The sequence below is a fragment of the Ochotona princeps genome, chromosome 2, assembly GCF_030435755.1.
Source record: "Ochotona princeps isolate mOchPri1 chromosome 2, mOchPri1.hap1, whole genome shotgun sequence".
In the NCBI taxonomy this organism is placed as follows: Eukaryota; Metazoa; Chordata; class Mammalia; order Lagomorpha; family Ochotonidae; genus Ochotona; species Ochotona princeps.
The window spans coordinates 75,223,059-75,239,146 of record NC_080833.1 but is presented as its reverse complement, the minus strand read 5'-3'; the positions used below and the strand labels follow the sequence as shown (position 1 = coordinate 75,239,146).

The following is a 16,088-nucleotide window of genomic DNA, read 5'->3' as shown; positions in this document are numbered from 1 at the left end:
AAAAATACTGCTTCTATTTACTGTCTTTAAGAACACCTAGGACAAGGACAAGCAGCAGCAAGGAAGAGCTCAGGTGAGATCAAGTTGAAAAGAAAGGTGAGAGCATAACGGGACCACAGCAGGTAGTTCACAGGGCGGAGAGAAACTAGAGAGAGAGCTCTCCAGAGAGAACCCGTTAGCTGTTCACAGGGTTTCCACACAACATATTCAGCAAAGTACTAATCAGCACCTGCTTGTGAAGAAAATACCTGAGGCAGGGGAAAGAGTCACCTAAAAAAGATTACAGAGAACAATACTCAGTGCACACAGGCAGGAATAGTGTCTTCCCACCAAGCAGGCTTGAAAATTCATGGGGCCTTGGTGGAAAAACTCAGAAGAACTTTGCCCTATAAATAGAGAATTACTCCTAGAATAAATTATGCTATTAGTAACTATCTCAGAACAAAGCCAAGAATATTTACAAGAATAGAAAAACATCTAGCACAAGGTAAAACAAGGTACAGTTCACAAAGGTAAACATCCAATCCAAGATTAATACACACACACACGCTAAATTGCTGCATTACAAATTACCACAAACTTAGAAGTTCAACTAATAGTAAATGTTAGAGTCAGCATAAAAGTACATTAAAATCATTATTATACTTATATACCATCTATTTAGAAGTTACTTTGAAGAGCTAAAAAATTCAAACCAAATTTCTAGAGATAACGGGAACAATTACTGAGATAAAAAAATGCATTTGATGGAAATGGTAGCAGATTAGATGCAAAAAATGAAAAAGTTAATGTAATTGAAAAAATAAGATAAAAATAGAAAAGTTGATATGTGAATTGCTTAATATTGAGTTGTACTGTAACTGAAGCTTCTGATGAAGAGCAGAGAAAGTAGAGGACAAAAATGTATTTGAATAATAACTTGAAATTCTTAAAAATTTGATAAAAACAATAAACTCATGGGGCACGGCACGGTTGCTTATTGGCTAAAATCCTCGCCTTGCATGAACCAGGATTCCATATGGGTGCTGGTTCGTGTCTGGTTGTTCAACTTCCCATCTAGCTCCCTGCTTTTGGCCTGGGAAAGCAATGTGGAGGACAGCCCAAAGCTTTAGGATCCTGCATCGGTGTGGAAGACCCGTAAGAAGCTCCTGGCTCCTGGCTTCGGATAGGCTCAGCTTTGTCCATTGTGGACACTTGGGGAGTGAACCAGTGGATGGAAGATCTTTCTTTCCTTCTCTGTATGAATCTGATCCCCCAGCCCCCGCCGGCCAAAGAAACAAACCTAGGAAATATTCAAGAAGTTGAGTGATTACCAAACAGAAACAAACCACATCAAAGTCCCATTTCTCAAAATAAATGATAAATAGAAAATGCTAAAAGCAGTAAGAAAAAAAAAAGTCACACCTAGAGGAGCAAAAGTTAGGAAGGATGGCATCAGATTTCACACTGTAAACTATGAAAGCAAGATATGCTTTAAATGTGTACTTAGTGCATTTCATTAAACCTCAATGAAACTGCTCAAAACACTGGATATGATGCTAGGCTCAACCATGTACATTCACTGAAAAAAATCATTATACTTGTGATGATTATACTTGAAATGGATGATTCCTATGCTATGTAAATTATGCCTCAACAAAGCTGTTAAAAGTAACAAAGCTTCAATATTAACACAATGTTTCCTTAGGTTGTGGAACTCTCACTGCAAAGCAATACAGACTAAGTACAGTACATGTATTTCCATTTAAGTTCAAAAGAAACAACATGTTATGCTTGGGCTTTATTTGCTTTTGTGTTAAAATGGCAAACTCGGCTTGTTTCAACTGTAAAAGCTCAGTGTGAAAGTCATCCTGCGGAAAGTGAAAACATCTGGCTACCGCCTTTTAATCATGGTAGCCTATTAAGTATCTTAGTAACATCAATATATCAGGACATGACAATGCTCAACATCTGCTTTCAATTAAAAAAAATCTGGAGGGAGGTAAGACCTTTATTAAAAATCTAGAATTTTTTTTCTTTCATGAGGTAACAAAATTGAAATCGCATATAATCATATTAGAAATAACTTCCAACTACATTCTTATAACCTATAAGATGAAATTTTTAAAAGAAGACTATCCAACAGGCAAATGCTTATGTTCATACACAGTAGTGATGAGAACAAGTAAATGGTTCTAATTTCTCTCAATTTTCTGAAAACTGTTTTATATCTATTTACTAAGTATGTTATTTGGGTGCAACTTAATAACATTTCAATTCTGAGGAAATTTCCTATTGCAAAAACTACCAAATTCCTGAAAATATGGAGCAAAAGCATTTAATTTCACCTTCCATCAAAACAGTAACCAATATGCAAATTTCAGCATTACATTCAATTATACCACTCTCACTACCTGTCTATGTACATCTTTCATTACGTCTAGTCTGTATTTATTTTTAAATTTAATTTCTAATATTTTTTACATAGTTGAGTGGGATGTACGCCCATGTGAGCCTCTGATTAGGGTGGGGTGGATTAGGAATGGCGGAAGATAAGTGCTTTTTTTCCCTCCTGTGTTCACAGGGGAGGCGGGGCACTCACTGTTTTCAAACTGCGGCAGCACTTACGGCTGTGAGACAGTCATTTGATGCTTTAGAAACCCCAATGTGGGGAAGAGTGTTCTGAAGGTGTTACTTGAATGGTTTTCATAGTTTTGAGTTACTGGTTTTGTTGAGAAAAATCTTTCCAAGATCTATCAGTTGATTAGACCACCTTAGTGTGTTCACAGACTTGAGAACATGCAGCAAAAGTCGCCAGAACTGTCTGTCCTGTTTTACTTTCCATCCTCTGAAGAGGCAGCTGATATCCTCTCCTGGCCTAGATAAACTGCCTGCCATGTCCCTTGTGTGCATCTGGACATGCTGTCCACTACACAGGCATCAGCAAATGGGGAGGCCCATACACTCCAAAGTCGGACTACAACTCTCGTGATTTTCCCTTGGCCAGTCTGAGTACAGTTGTCCATCAGGCAGTTTTCAAAGAAACCTCATGTGTGGAAACCTCAGGCTTGACTATCAGTGCGCCAGCCAGTGCAAGGGTCAGGTTCAGTCAATCACCTGCACCATCCAACACACACCAGTGGAAGCAGGCTGCAGCTCAACCTGGGCAAGCCAGTTCCCAGGCCTGGCTGTCAGTCACTAGTGGAAGCCATGGCTTAGCAGGGTCTGGTCAGTTCTGCCCCAGCCCAGGCAGCCTGCCACACCTCTGGCCTGCATGCATACTTGTAGGTGCAGTGATCTTCTCTGGGAAACTGTCATCAGGCCAGCCCACCCACATGCTTTCTGGCTCTCATGCACATCCACAGGTGCTGCAGCTTTGCTCAGCATGACTCACTCAGACCTGGCCCTTACTACCCCTGCAAGGCATGTTCGCAGCCTCAGATCTTGCACCTGCCAGAGGGTGCTTTGGTCCAGCCTGACATGATTTGGCACCCAGTTCTGGCACTTGCCGGCTGGTACTGTGGCCTAACTTGACTTGCCCACACCCATCCTGGCTCTCCTGCACGCCAGTGGGTGTAACAGTGTAGCTCACCTGACCCACTGTCAGTCCTAGCTCTCATGTTCACTAGTAGAAGCAGTTCAGCAAAGGAGTCTCTGAGGTTCCCCTACCAGGCCCATTCCCAGCCCTGGGTCCTGCATATGCCAGCAAGTGCTGCAGCCCAGTCTTAGCAATCACCAGCATGTGCTACAGCCTGGCTCATCACAGCCCCTCTAGTGCCAGTTCTGTTATGTGCAGCAGCCTAGCCCAGCCTGGTCCACCCCCAGCCCTCCTGTGAACTGGCAGGTATTGTGGTTCAGTCCACTCCAGTCTGCACCATGTGTGCTGTGGACTGACCCTGCCTGGCTCACCCTAGACCTGGCTCACCCATGCGCCAATGGGGGCTGCAGCTTAGCCTGGGCTAGCCAGTTCCCAGTTCTGGCTGTCACACTCACAAGTGGGAGCCATGGCTTAGCAGGGAAGTTACCCAACAATAAGCCCGCTGCCCAGTAACAGCTCTTGCATATGCCAGCAAGAACTGCTATCCAGACTGACATAGGTGGCGCTCATTCCTGACATTCACTGGTGGTTAATATAGCTGTCTAACTGGTACATACCCATTCCAGCTCTAGATGGGTGCCACAGCTTAACCCAGCCTGTCCCACCCACAGATCCAGCTCTCATGTGACCCAGCAGGTGCCAGACTACCAAGCCTATCCCACACCCACTGTGGCTCTTGAGATTGCCAGTGGGTGCCTACAGCCTAGCCCATTCTAGCCTGTCCCCAGATTCAGCCCACACCCATGCTGATGGGTGCTGCAGTCCAGCAGGGGAGTCCCCATAGTCTCCCTACCAAGCTCATCCCTAACCCTGAATCTTGCACATGCTGGCTGGTACTTAAACCCTGTTTGCCATGGCCCACCCACAGTCTCTACTTTCATTGGTGGGTGTTGTAGCCTTGTGTAGCCAGCTGTAACCCAAACCCAGTTCTGGCTCTTGGGTGTGCCAGTGGGTGCTAAAGCCTGGCCCAACCAAAGCCCACACAAATGCTAATGAGTGCTGTAGACGCCCCTGACCTGGTCCACCCTCAGTCCTGGCTACTCTGTTCCCCAGTGGGAGCTGTGTCCTAGTAGGGAAGTTCCCCAAGTTCCCCTACCAGGCGTGCTCCCAGTCCTGGATCTCATGCGTGCCAGTGAGGCAGCACATTTGTTTTGCTTGATCTGCCCTCAGTCCTTGCATGTCCTGGTGGGTGAAGCCTGGCTGCACCCAGTCTTCCCCAAGCTCCAGCTCCCATGATTGTCAGGTGGGTTCTTACCAGGTAGTTCTATGATCCACCCTGGCTCAGCCTATCACTGCCCCCAACTCTCCATATAAACCAGTGGTTGCTGTAATCCCACAGAGGCGAGCCTACAGGTCCCCTACAGAATCTGCTCCCAGATCTGGTTCTCTTGTGTTCAGGTAGGTACTGTGGCCCAGACTGATGTGGGCCACCCCCCTGCTTCAACACTCACAGGTGGATATTGCTGGTTAGCCTAGTTAGGGAGTATCTCCCCGTCTCTCCCCTGCCAGCTTTTGTGAGCACCAGTGTGTGGTGACTGATGCTATTAGCTCAGCCCAGTTCTTCAACATGGGCCAGTGCCTTGGCCTGATCCAGACATGACCTCCAGTTTCTTCCTTTTGAAACCTTTGTTGCCCAACTCCCTCACTTACCTGCAAGTACAATGGCCAAGAATGTGGAAGCCCCTAGAAGCCTCTGTCAAACATGCCTTCAGCCACTTCAACTCCAATATTTTCCAGACCCTCTTCCACAGGCATTCAGCAGACCCCTACCTGTGGCCCCAGTGGTGTGTCCCAGCCCTGACTTCCCTACCTTCTCCATTTATCTTGGCGGGGGGGTGGGGTGGGGTGGGGGAAGCAGCAGCGAATATACTGGCACACTGCTACAGTTAACACAAATTCTGCATTAATCAGGCTCAGAAAGCCTGCCAGCTTTTGGCTGCTCTTCTCCCAGCAGTGTAACTCTTACCTAGGTATAAGGCAACCTATACAATTGCCTACAGCTTGGGTAATCCCTTATTAAAGTGACTATTTCTTTTCCTATTAACTCAAAAATTATTGTTTACTTGTTCCTTAAAGAAACTTTTTCTTATGCTTTCCCATGGTGTACATCCAGGAAGCTGGATGAAAAGCAGAGGCCAACTTGAACCCAAGTACTCTGATAGGGGATGTGGCAGTCTTAACAACTGTGTAACATATTTAACCCTCCAAATATTTAAAATCATTTAAAAATTATGAATCACCCAGAAACTCTTGAGTTTAATACTAGGGGCAGAATTAGTTATGAGAGTACTGGAATGTCTATTTCTGATGTAAAAAATTCCTCTAAATCCATGCATACTTTTTATTATATGGATTTCAATGAACTTTTCCAAAAGCCCTCAGGCAGATGACAAGGTCTTTGTTCTTTAGAAGTATACATTCCAGTTGTAATAAGAAAAAAATACAGAGATGAGATGATAAAGCAATGATGTTTCAACAGAGTAGAGGAAGCACTGTATCAAATCTGTGATAGATTTCACAGCAGTTGTGCAAGATATGGCTGGAAACACAGATAGGTACGACAATATGGAGGGTGAACACAAGAGGTTCCCAAGTTTCCTCAGTTAACGGTGCTATTAATGTTTTAAAAACGGGCCAGCATTGTGGCTTAGCAGGTGGGCCACCATCTTTTGGCACTGATATCCCATACCTAAGAGTGCTGAATTGCAGCAAAAACAGTATTGAAAGGACTGCTGAGCTTATAATTTGCATGAAGGTTGCCTTATATCAGAGAGAACATATGATATTTGTCCTTTTGGGACTGACTTGGTTCACTGAGCATAATGGACTTAGTTGAGAATTTAATTCTTTTTAATGGCTGGGTAGTATTCTACAGAGTAGATGTACTATAGTTTCTTTAACCACTCCTCTTTGGGTGGGCATCTGGGTTGTTTCCATATTTTCGCTATTATAGACTGTGCTGCTGTAACTACAGAATTACAGATCCCTTTCTCATATGCAGTTCCCATTTCTTTTGGGTATATTCCCAGAAATGGGATAGCTGCGTCATATGGTACGTTAATTTCAGCTCTCTAAAGCACTCTCCATACTGACTTCCATGGTGATTGCACTAATCTACACTCCCATCAGCGTTGAAGGAGGGCACTTTTCTCCCCATATCTATGCCAGCACGTGTTGTTAGCTGAGTTCTGAACGTAGGCCAACATCAATGGAGTTAGGTGATTCTCAATGTACTTATCATTTGTATCTCTGATGGCTAGGGAGCCTGAGCATCTTTTCCTATGTCTATTAGCCATTTGAATTTGTTCTTTTGAAAAATGTTTGTTCATTTCCTTTGCCCATTTTGTCACAGTGTTATTTGTTTAACTCAACTTTCCAAATATCTTTAAAATTTTGGAAAAATGGAATGAAAAAATAAGTTTACTTTAAAAATGCTTGCGTATGTCTCTAGCTCAAAAGACATATCTAACAGTTTATTAATTCCAAACACAAAATGTCTTGATATCTTTACAAATTGTTATTTGAAAAAAAAAACTGAAAATGAAGCATATCTTAATTCCATTGTTTATTTACTTTATTTTTAAATCGGCAAAATTAATTTTTAATTGGATGCAATGTACTTATTTGGCATCATACAACATCTCAAATCTTATACAATCAGCCTTAATGCTGCCACCCTGGTGTATCACGCAGTATTAAAACTTATCACAGCAACCAAGAAAAATTCATCTTTACAAGTAGATGACATCATTGAAAGGTATGTACTCCACCTAATAAAGAAACTGCAATTATTATGAGCAATTTGTTTGTATGGAGTCTATAGTAGGTGTAATAAAGATACACTTTCCTCAGAAACTTTAAACATGCTGTCGTGTTCATGTAAATTCATTCTGCTACGTGAGGAAATCACAGATGTAAGAAATGGTTTAGAAAACTGCAGGTTTAGGTTGAACTTAATTAGTGATAACAGTAAAGTTTAACTGTAAATTTAAACTAAAAGACCGTCATAACATAAAATTGATTGAGGGGTAGGCATTTGGTATAGGTGTTAAAACACCCCATTCCAAAATCAGCTGGAGGAGGGAAACTGGGGAGGGGAAATCCCTTAGACTATGGAACTGTACCATAAAACAAAGCAAAACACACACACACAATACCCCGTCCCATACTGAAGTACTGAGCTCCATTCCTGATTCCAGCTTCTTGCTAGTGTGCAAATGGAAAGCAGCAAACACTGTTATGGGTTCCTGGCTTCCAGCCAGCCAAGACAGAGCTGTTGCTGGTATCTGTCCAGCAAACTAGCAAATGAAAGCTTTCTATATCTGTCTTTGTCTCTTTCTGTCTCAAAATTTTAAAACTAAACAAAACAAAGAATTTTTAACTAGAATGTAGAAGTATGCTACACAAATCTGAGGAATACTTTATTCGAAATACTAAATTACAGTTTAAATTAAAGGTGAAGTTCTTATTGACATATATATTGATTAGCAAACATATGGAGTTTTTAGAAAATGTGTGTAACAACACTAAGTCCTGGTCACATGGTGCACGCAGCTGATCTCACACACATGGACTACTGACCAATGGTCAATAGCCTAAGTTTATTAACAGCAACAGACTTTTAAAAGACAAGTAGTCACATGGGCATCAGGGAGGAGGGTTTGAGGAATTTACATTTCAACAACAAGTGGGAGTCTCCTAAAATACAATTTGTTTGTCTAGCAGGTTCCTTTCCTCAGTCTGTTAGTTCCTATTCCTGTGCCTGGAGGGGGAAGCACCTCTTTTTGATTTATTATCTAAATCTGAGGACTAGGGAATTTCTTGCCTGTTCATATCCATATTGACTGCTCCTGGACCCTTTCCAGCAGGATTGCAACCAGCTCTAACTCCACCCTGGCAAGAACTGCCAAAGTCGGGCCCGGCGGCGTGGCCTAGCCTAGTGGCTAAAGTCCTCGCCTTGAAAGCCCCGGGATCCCATATGGGCACCGGTTCTAATCCTGGCAGCTCCACTTCCCATCCAGCTCCCTGCTTGTGGCCTGGGAAAGCAGTCGAGGACGGCCCAAAACCTTGGGACCCTGCACCCGTGTGGGAGACCCGGAAGAGGTTCCAGGTTCCTGGCTTCGGATTGGCACAGCACTGGCCGTTGTGGCTCACTTGGAGAGTGAAACATCGGATGGAAGATCTTCCTCTCTGTCTCTCCTCCTCTCTGTATATCTGGCTTTCCAATAAAAATGAATAAAATCTTTAAAAAAAAAAAAGAATTGCCAAAGTCTTCTCTTTAATCAATTGTTTTCCTACAGATCTGATCAGTTGTCCTACAGCAGTCTCTCCACTGAAATAGAAAAAAAATGGCAAAAATGGCAAGGATCAACATGATTAAAACTACGGGGCTGGCATTGCAGCAGAGCATATAAAGTCACCTCCTGTGAAACAGGCATCCATACGGGCACCAATTTGTGGCCCTGTTGCTAACTTTCTTTCCTTTTTTTTTTAATTATATTTTTGATAATGTTTCTGTTGCTACAGTTTTCAATCCTGCTAATGCTCTGGGAAAAGCTGCCGAAAAGCGATTAAATGTCTGAGCTCCTGCCACACATAGGGAGACCCAGATGAAACTGCTGCCTTTGGATTGGCCTAGATTCAGCCATTGTGACCATTTGGGAAGTGAACCAAAGGAGGCAAGATCTCCGTCTCTCCCTTTCTCTCTGTAACTTTCACGTATCTCTTTCTGTGTGTGCCTACACACATATATATATGTGTGTATATATATATATACATACACATATTCATATATATATATAAAACCTGTATCTATGTCTGTCTGTCTGCCTATCTATCTACTTACCTACCTACCTACCTATAGAAGAACTCCTTAAACACAGCAAAGGGTTATCCTAAGTAAGTACATGCTTAATAAAAAATTTAAAAGGCAAATCAAACTCAGTGTGTCAGCTTGATAGAATTCCTATTTACCCTTGTCTCATGGCAACCCTAGCCTCATCTGCTGTCCAGGCTTGTAGCTGTCTTAAAGATAGTTCATAGGCTTCTCCGCTGCTATTCAACACAGTTCTAGAGGTACTCGCTGAGGCCATAAGACAAGAAAAAGAAATCAAAGGAATCCAAATGGGAAATGAAGAAGTCAAGCTTTCACTATATGCAGATGACATGATTCTTTATATGGAAGAGCCAAAAGGCTCAACACAGAGACTACTAGAACTTATACGAGAGTTCGGTAGAGTGGCAGGGTACAAAATTAATGAACAAAAATCAACAGCCATAGTGTATGCTAACAGCCCCAAGTTGGAAAAAGATCTAACCAGCAAGATACCATTCAAAGTAACAAAGGAAAGCATGAAGTATCTGGGAATTAACCTAACCAAAAATGTAGGAGACCTGTTTGAAGAAAACTACAAACTACTTAAAAAAGAAATTGAACAAGATCTAGAAAGATGGAGTAACATCCCATGCTCCTGGATAGGTAAAATCAATATCATTAAAATGTCTATACTGCCAAAAGCAATATATACATTCAACGCAATCCCAATCAAATTGCCCAAAACATTCTTCACAGATCTGGAAACAATGATTCAAAGGTTCATCTGGAAACACAAAAAACCACGAATAGCTAGAACCATTCTCAAGAACAGGAAGTTAGCAGGGGGAATCACAGTTCCGGACCTCTGGACATACTATAGGGCAGTGGTTATCAAAACAGCCTGGTACTGGCAAAAAAATAGAGAAGAAGATCAATGGAGCAGAATAGAAACACCAGATGGGAACCCACAGAAATACAGCCAAATAATCTTTGACAAAAAGACAAACGACAACCCAGGCAAATGGGAAGGTCTGTTCAATAAATGCTGTTGGGACAACTGGTTGATAGCCTGCAGAAACAAAAAGATAGACCCACATCTCTCACCATACACTAAGATCAAATCCAAATGGATAAAAGATTTAAACCTACATCCAGAAACCTTCAAACTTTTGGAAGAAAATGTTGGAAACACACTGCAACACTTAGGGGTAGGCCCTCACTTCCTAAAAAAGACTCCAAATGCAGTAGAAATCAAGACCAAAATAAACAATTGGGACCTCATCAAACTAAGAAGCTTCTGTACAGCTAGAGAAACAATCAACAAAGTAAAAAGGCAACCCACAGAATGGGAGAAGATCTTCGCACACAACTTAGGTGATAGAGGGCTGATCTCCAGAATATACAAAGAGCTACAAAACAACCAAAATGTCAAAACAAACAAGCCACTCAAGAAATGGGCATGGGAAATGGGCAAACACTTCACAAAGGAACAAACCCAGATGGCAAATAAACATATGAAAACATGCTCAAGTTCCCTGGCAATAAGGGAAATTCAAATTAAAACATCAGTGAGGTACCACCTAACGCCAGTAAGACTGGCCCACATGAATAAAAGCACCAACAACACTTGTTGGCGAGGTTGCGGGGAAAAGGGAACCCTACTCCACTGCTGGTGGGGCTGCAGGCTGGTACAGCCTCTATGGAAATCAGTATGGAGAACATTCAAACAACTCAAATACAACATACCGTATGACCCAGCAATAGCACTCCTAGGAATATATCCAGAACACTTGTTTTATGAGAAACCAACATGCACTCCTATGTTCATAGCAGCACAATCAGTAATTGCAAAAACATGGAAGCAGCCAAAATGCCCATCAACAGAGGATTGGATAAGAAAGCTATGGTTCATCTACTCCATGGAATACTACTCAGCTATTAAAAAAAACAAAATGCAGTTCTTTGTGGCCAAATGGGCCAAACTGGAAACCATCATGCTAAGGGAAATGAGCCAATCCCAAAAGGTTAAATACCACATGTTTGCCTTAATTTAAGATGATATGATCTTATGTATAACATGTTATGTTTTGAATGTTATATGTTGTGTATAAACTAAAATTGAAATGTCAATGAGGTGGTCACAGAAGGTGGCTGGGAACTCGCATTTACTTTTAACATATTGGTTACTCATTACTATGTCAATTAATTCCATGGTGATGTAAATTTTTGCTGATGGTATGTTGGAGCTTTTAATTGACTGGGATGATACTCTGCTGGCTCTGTCTTCAGACCAGAGAGTGTATACCTAAGAAGCCGTTGAACTTGACTGGACAATAAGATGCTGGACTCTATGTTTGGTATATGCTTGCAATGGGGGAATCTCAACTGAACTTGAACTGTGGTTATGCAACAAGGTGGAGGAATCCACCATGGTGGGAGGGTTTGGGGAGGGGTGGGGAGAATCCCAGTACCTATGAAACTGTGTCACATAATACAATGTAATTAATGAATTTAAAATAAAATTAAAAAAAAAAAAAAAGATAGTTCATAGGCATTCTTGGTATAGGTGCTGGAGCGAGCAGAAGAGATCTCATTCTCAATGAATTATTACCTACTTTAATATTTATTACGATTCCCTGAAGATCTAAAGCAAAAGACTTGCTTCTGAGTACAGAGAAGCAGCTAAACAGAGAGTCTCTGTTAAAACGTTTAAAGATATGTTTAAAAGGTAAAGAGAGAGAGAGAGAGAGAGAGAGAGAGAGAGGTATCTCTCCCATCTGTTGGTTTACTTCCCAAACAGCCATAGCAGCCAGAGCTGGGTCAGGCCAAAGCCAGAATCGAGGAAAACTTCATTCTTGTCTCCATATGAGTGGCAGGAGCACAAGCATTTTAGCCATTATCTGCTGCTTTGCTGGCATATTATCAGGAAGCTGGACTAGAAGCAGAGAATCCAAGACTCAATCCAGCATTCTGCTATGGCATACTGGGGCTGCCAAGTGGCAGCACGACCTGCTGTGTAAAAATGCCACCCTGTCAAAACACTGCAAAGCAAATTAAATGGATATCATAGTCTTGGGGAAAGGATATTAGATGAGGCAAACAAAAGACAAGCCGAAAGACCCTAAAGGAAAAGCCAGCAGGTGAAACGTTCCAGAGAATAAGAGGCTTCTAATGCTTCTTCAAGTTACTGAGAAACTTTTAGTATAAGCAAGAGGCATTCTCAGAAGAGACCTAAGAAGGCACTATGCTCTCACCTCTGGCCGATTCCCAAACTATGCACTAGCTGTAAACTGTTTGGGTGACTGCTGAATGTCTGACAAATGTACACAGACACAGCCCAACTATAATGAGCTGGCACTTTGTTTTCCCTTTGGGGAACACAGATGACTGAAAATATAGCCTTGACAAAATAATTATAAAAAGTGACTTAATAAATGTTATCCAACATATAGTAGCAGTAAGAAATCCTAGGGAACAGAATTATATGGTTTATGGGGCCAGAAATCCTAAAAAAAAAAAAAAAGGTAGTAGTAATTGAATGATGGAGCAAGCACTGAAACCAGAAGCTGAAAGGTTCACACCAAAAAGCAAGATTAAGGAAAACTGTCTCTGAGGAACCCAACACAGTGTCGGTCCTACTGGATAAAGTCTTTCTTTTTTATTTTTTTTGGATTTACTTATTTTTATTTCAAAGGCAGATTTTAGAGAGAGAGGGGTCTTCCAACTGTTGGCTAATTCCCCAAATGACCATAAGGGCAAGAGCTGAGCTGAGCTGATCTGAAGCTGGGAGTCAGGAGCTTTGTTACAGTCTCCTACATGGCAGGAGCTCAAGGAGTTGGGCCATCCACTACTTTCCAGGCCATAAGCAGAGAGCTTGATCAGAACTGCAGCAGCTAGGACACAAGCCAGTGCTCATCTGGGATGCCAGCACTAATAGGTAGACCATGCCAGCTTCCTAGAAAAAGATTTTACATCAACTTTCTTAAATAAGTTCAAATATCTAAATATCATTGTCAGAGATCTAAAAGAAATAAGAATGTTGTCTTGGGGCCCAACATGGTCGCCTACTGGCTGAGGTCCTTGTCTTGCACGCACAGGAATGCCATTTGGGCACCATTCTACTCCCAGTGGCCCCACTTCCCATCCAGTTCGCTGCTTGTGGCCTGGGAAAGCAGTGGAGGTCCAAGACCTTGGTATCCTACACCTGAGTGGGAGATACAGAAGAGGCTCTGGGATCCTGGCTTCGCACTGCTTCAGCTTTGGCCACTGTAGCCACCTGGGGAGTGAACCAGCAGATGGAAGATCTTCCTCTCTGTCTCTCTTCCTCTCTCTATATCTGACTTTCATAAAAACAAACAAACAAATAATTGAGGGGGTTCAACAATAGATCTGAGTAGCAACAGGGAAAAACGTATCAGTGAAGGTGTATCAACTGAAATTATCCAGTACTAGGATAAGAAATTCAAAATGCGGAAAGTAGTGCCCCTGGGATGGGGGGAAAGAGGTAAGGGAGAGAAGCTGGAGAGAGACACAGAAAGAAAGAATTCTTCATCTGTTTACTCCCCAACTGGCTACCATGACTGGGACTTGGCCAGGCCAGGCTGAGCCACAAGACTCCTACATGAGTACAGGGGTTCAAAGAGCTTGGGCCATCCTCTCCTGCTTTCCCAGGCCACAAGCAGGGAGCTGGATGGGAAGTGGAGCTGCCGGGATTAGAACCGGCACCCATATGGGATCCCGGGGCTTTCAAGGCGAGGACTTTAGCCGCTAGGCCACGCCGCCGGGCCCTACAATGAATTTTTAAAGCAGCTTTATTCAAAACTACCAAATCTTAGAAGTAACCAAGACATCCTTTAGTCAGTCAGTGTGTACATAAACTAGTATATCCAGACAATGGAATATTATTCAATACTAAAAGGAAATGAACTAGCCAGCCATGAGAAGACACAGCAAACACTTAAATTCATATTACTAAGTGAAAGAAACCTGTTTGAAAAGGCTACATACTATATATTTGATTCCAACTATATGACATTCTAGAAAAGACAAAATTACAAAAACAGTCAAAACAATAGGGGTTGAGAGGTTAAGGAAAGGGAATGGTGAATAAGAAGATTACAGAATATTTTTAGCACAATAAAACTGTTCTGTATGATACAGTCACGGTGGATGCATTTTATAATGTCAAAACCTATATAGTATACAACTGCCATAGTGAACTTTCAATTGAGGGATGCACTTTGGGTGGTAATGATTTGTAAATATAGACTCAGTAATTATAAAAACTGTTATCACTCAGGTATAAGCTGTTGATACTGGGGATGCAGAGAGGCTGTGTATTTGTGCTAATAAGGAGTTTATGAGGACTCTGTAATTTCAGCTATCTAAATTTGCTTTTAAAAACTGTTTATTAATTAATATCATGTTCATAAATAAAAGGGAAACAGGGAGGAAATTTTAAAAAGGTAGATTGAAAAATTCAGATATGGTAGAATATAGTATTAGAAGAACTCATGGAAAAAGAAAAATCAATTGTGGAAAACAAATAAAATGGCAAAAGCAAGCCCTGGTTGCTGGTTTGGCTGGTTTGTAAAAGAAGCTAGTTTCTAAGAAGGAACATTTAACCCTTTGGAACATCCCTTAGTGACAAGGTTATCTTTGTTTTTAGTGATGCACTCCTCAGGTCACACCTATTTATGCCAGTATGTTTATTCATAGCAGGACCCTAAATAATTTTACAGTGTGGGGGATTGCTACACCAAGAAGATTAATTAATTCACTAGGGGGTTGGAACTTTGTGCTAAATACTATCAGACTGACCCCCTAAACTTCAGAAAATTGCTGAGTCTGAAAGCTGAATTTAACAATGTCAATTAATTACCCAATCACATGTACATAACAAAGCCCAATAAAAATAATAGATACTCAAAGCTCAAATGAACTTACTAGTTGGCAATAGACACTGACATGTTAGGAGGGTGACTTAGTAACCCTAGGATAAAAAAAACTTAATGTCTAGGGCCCTTCCAGATCTCATCCTCTCTGTCTTTTGGCTTGTCCTACTTTGTCATCTTCATGATAAAACTGCAGTCACAACTACAGACCTTTTCTGAACTGTGCAAGTTGTTCCAGCAAATTACTGAAACTGCAGCAGCAGTAGGAATTCTGGAATTTGTAGCTAGTTCTTCAGCAGTGCTTGTGGTCTGTGTTTAAGTATGGGCAGTATGATGGAGACCATGCTCTAAACCCATGAAATGTAAGCCAATTTCACTAGTTTGTAACAGAATTTTAGTTTACCAGTTAATTACCTTAAATATGAATGGATAAAGCTATTCAAGGTAGAGACTGGCAGAATGGATGAAAAAAGATGATATAATAATACATTGCCTAAAAGAGACTAATAGAAGGTTCTAAGATCTTTACAGACTGAAAATGAACTACAGAAAACGAATTTATTTTAAATATAGCCAAAAGAGGATGAGAGTAGCTATACTAACATCAGACAAAACAGACTTAAACAAAAAACAATGCACTGGACACTAAGAAGTACATCATATATAGATATGACAGTCAATTCATCACAAAGATGCAACAACTATCAACACACACACCTAACAGTCCTAAAATATATGAAAACAAAAATTCACATAACAGAAAAAAGAAATATTGAGAACCTTAAGTGGATGCTTCACTGTG

At 41.5% G+C, this 16,088-nt stretch overlaps 1 protein-coding gene across 3 annotated transcripts in view; it reads right to left on the bottom strand.

Moving 5' to 3' along the window:
* The window catches only part of PKN2 (protein kinase N2), a 111,695-nt gene that overhangs the window by 35,415 nt on the left and 60,192 nt on the right, over nucleotides 1-16,088 (bottom strand). The gene's annotated exons all lie outside the window — the stretch shown is intronic.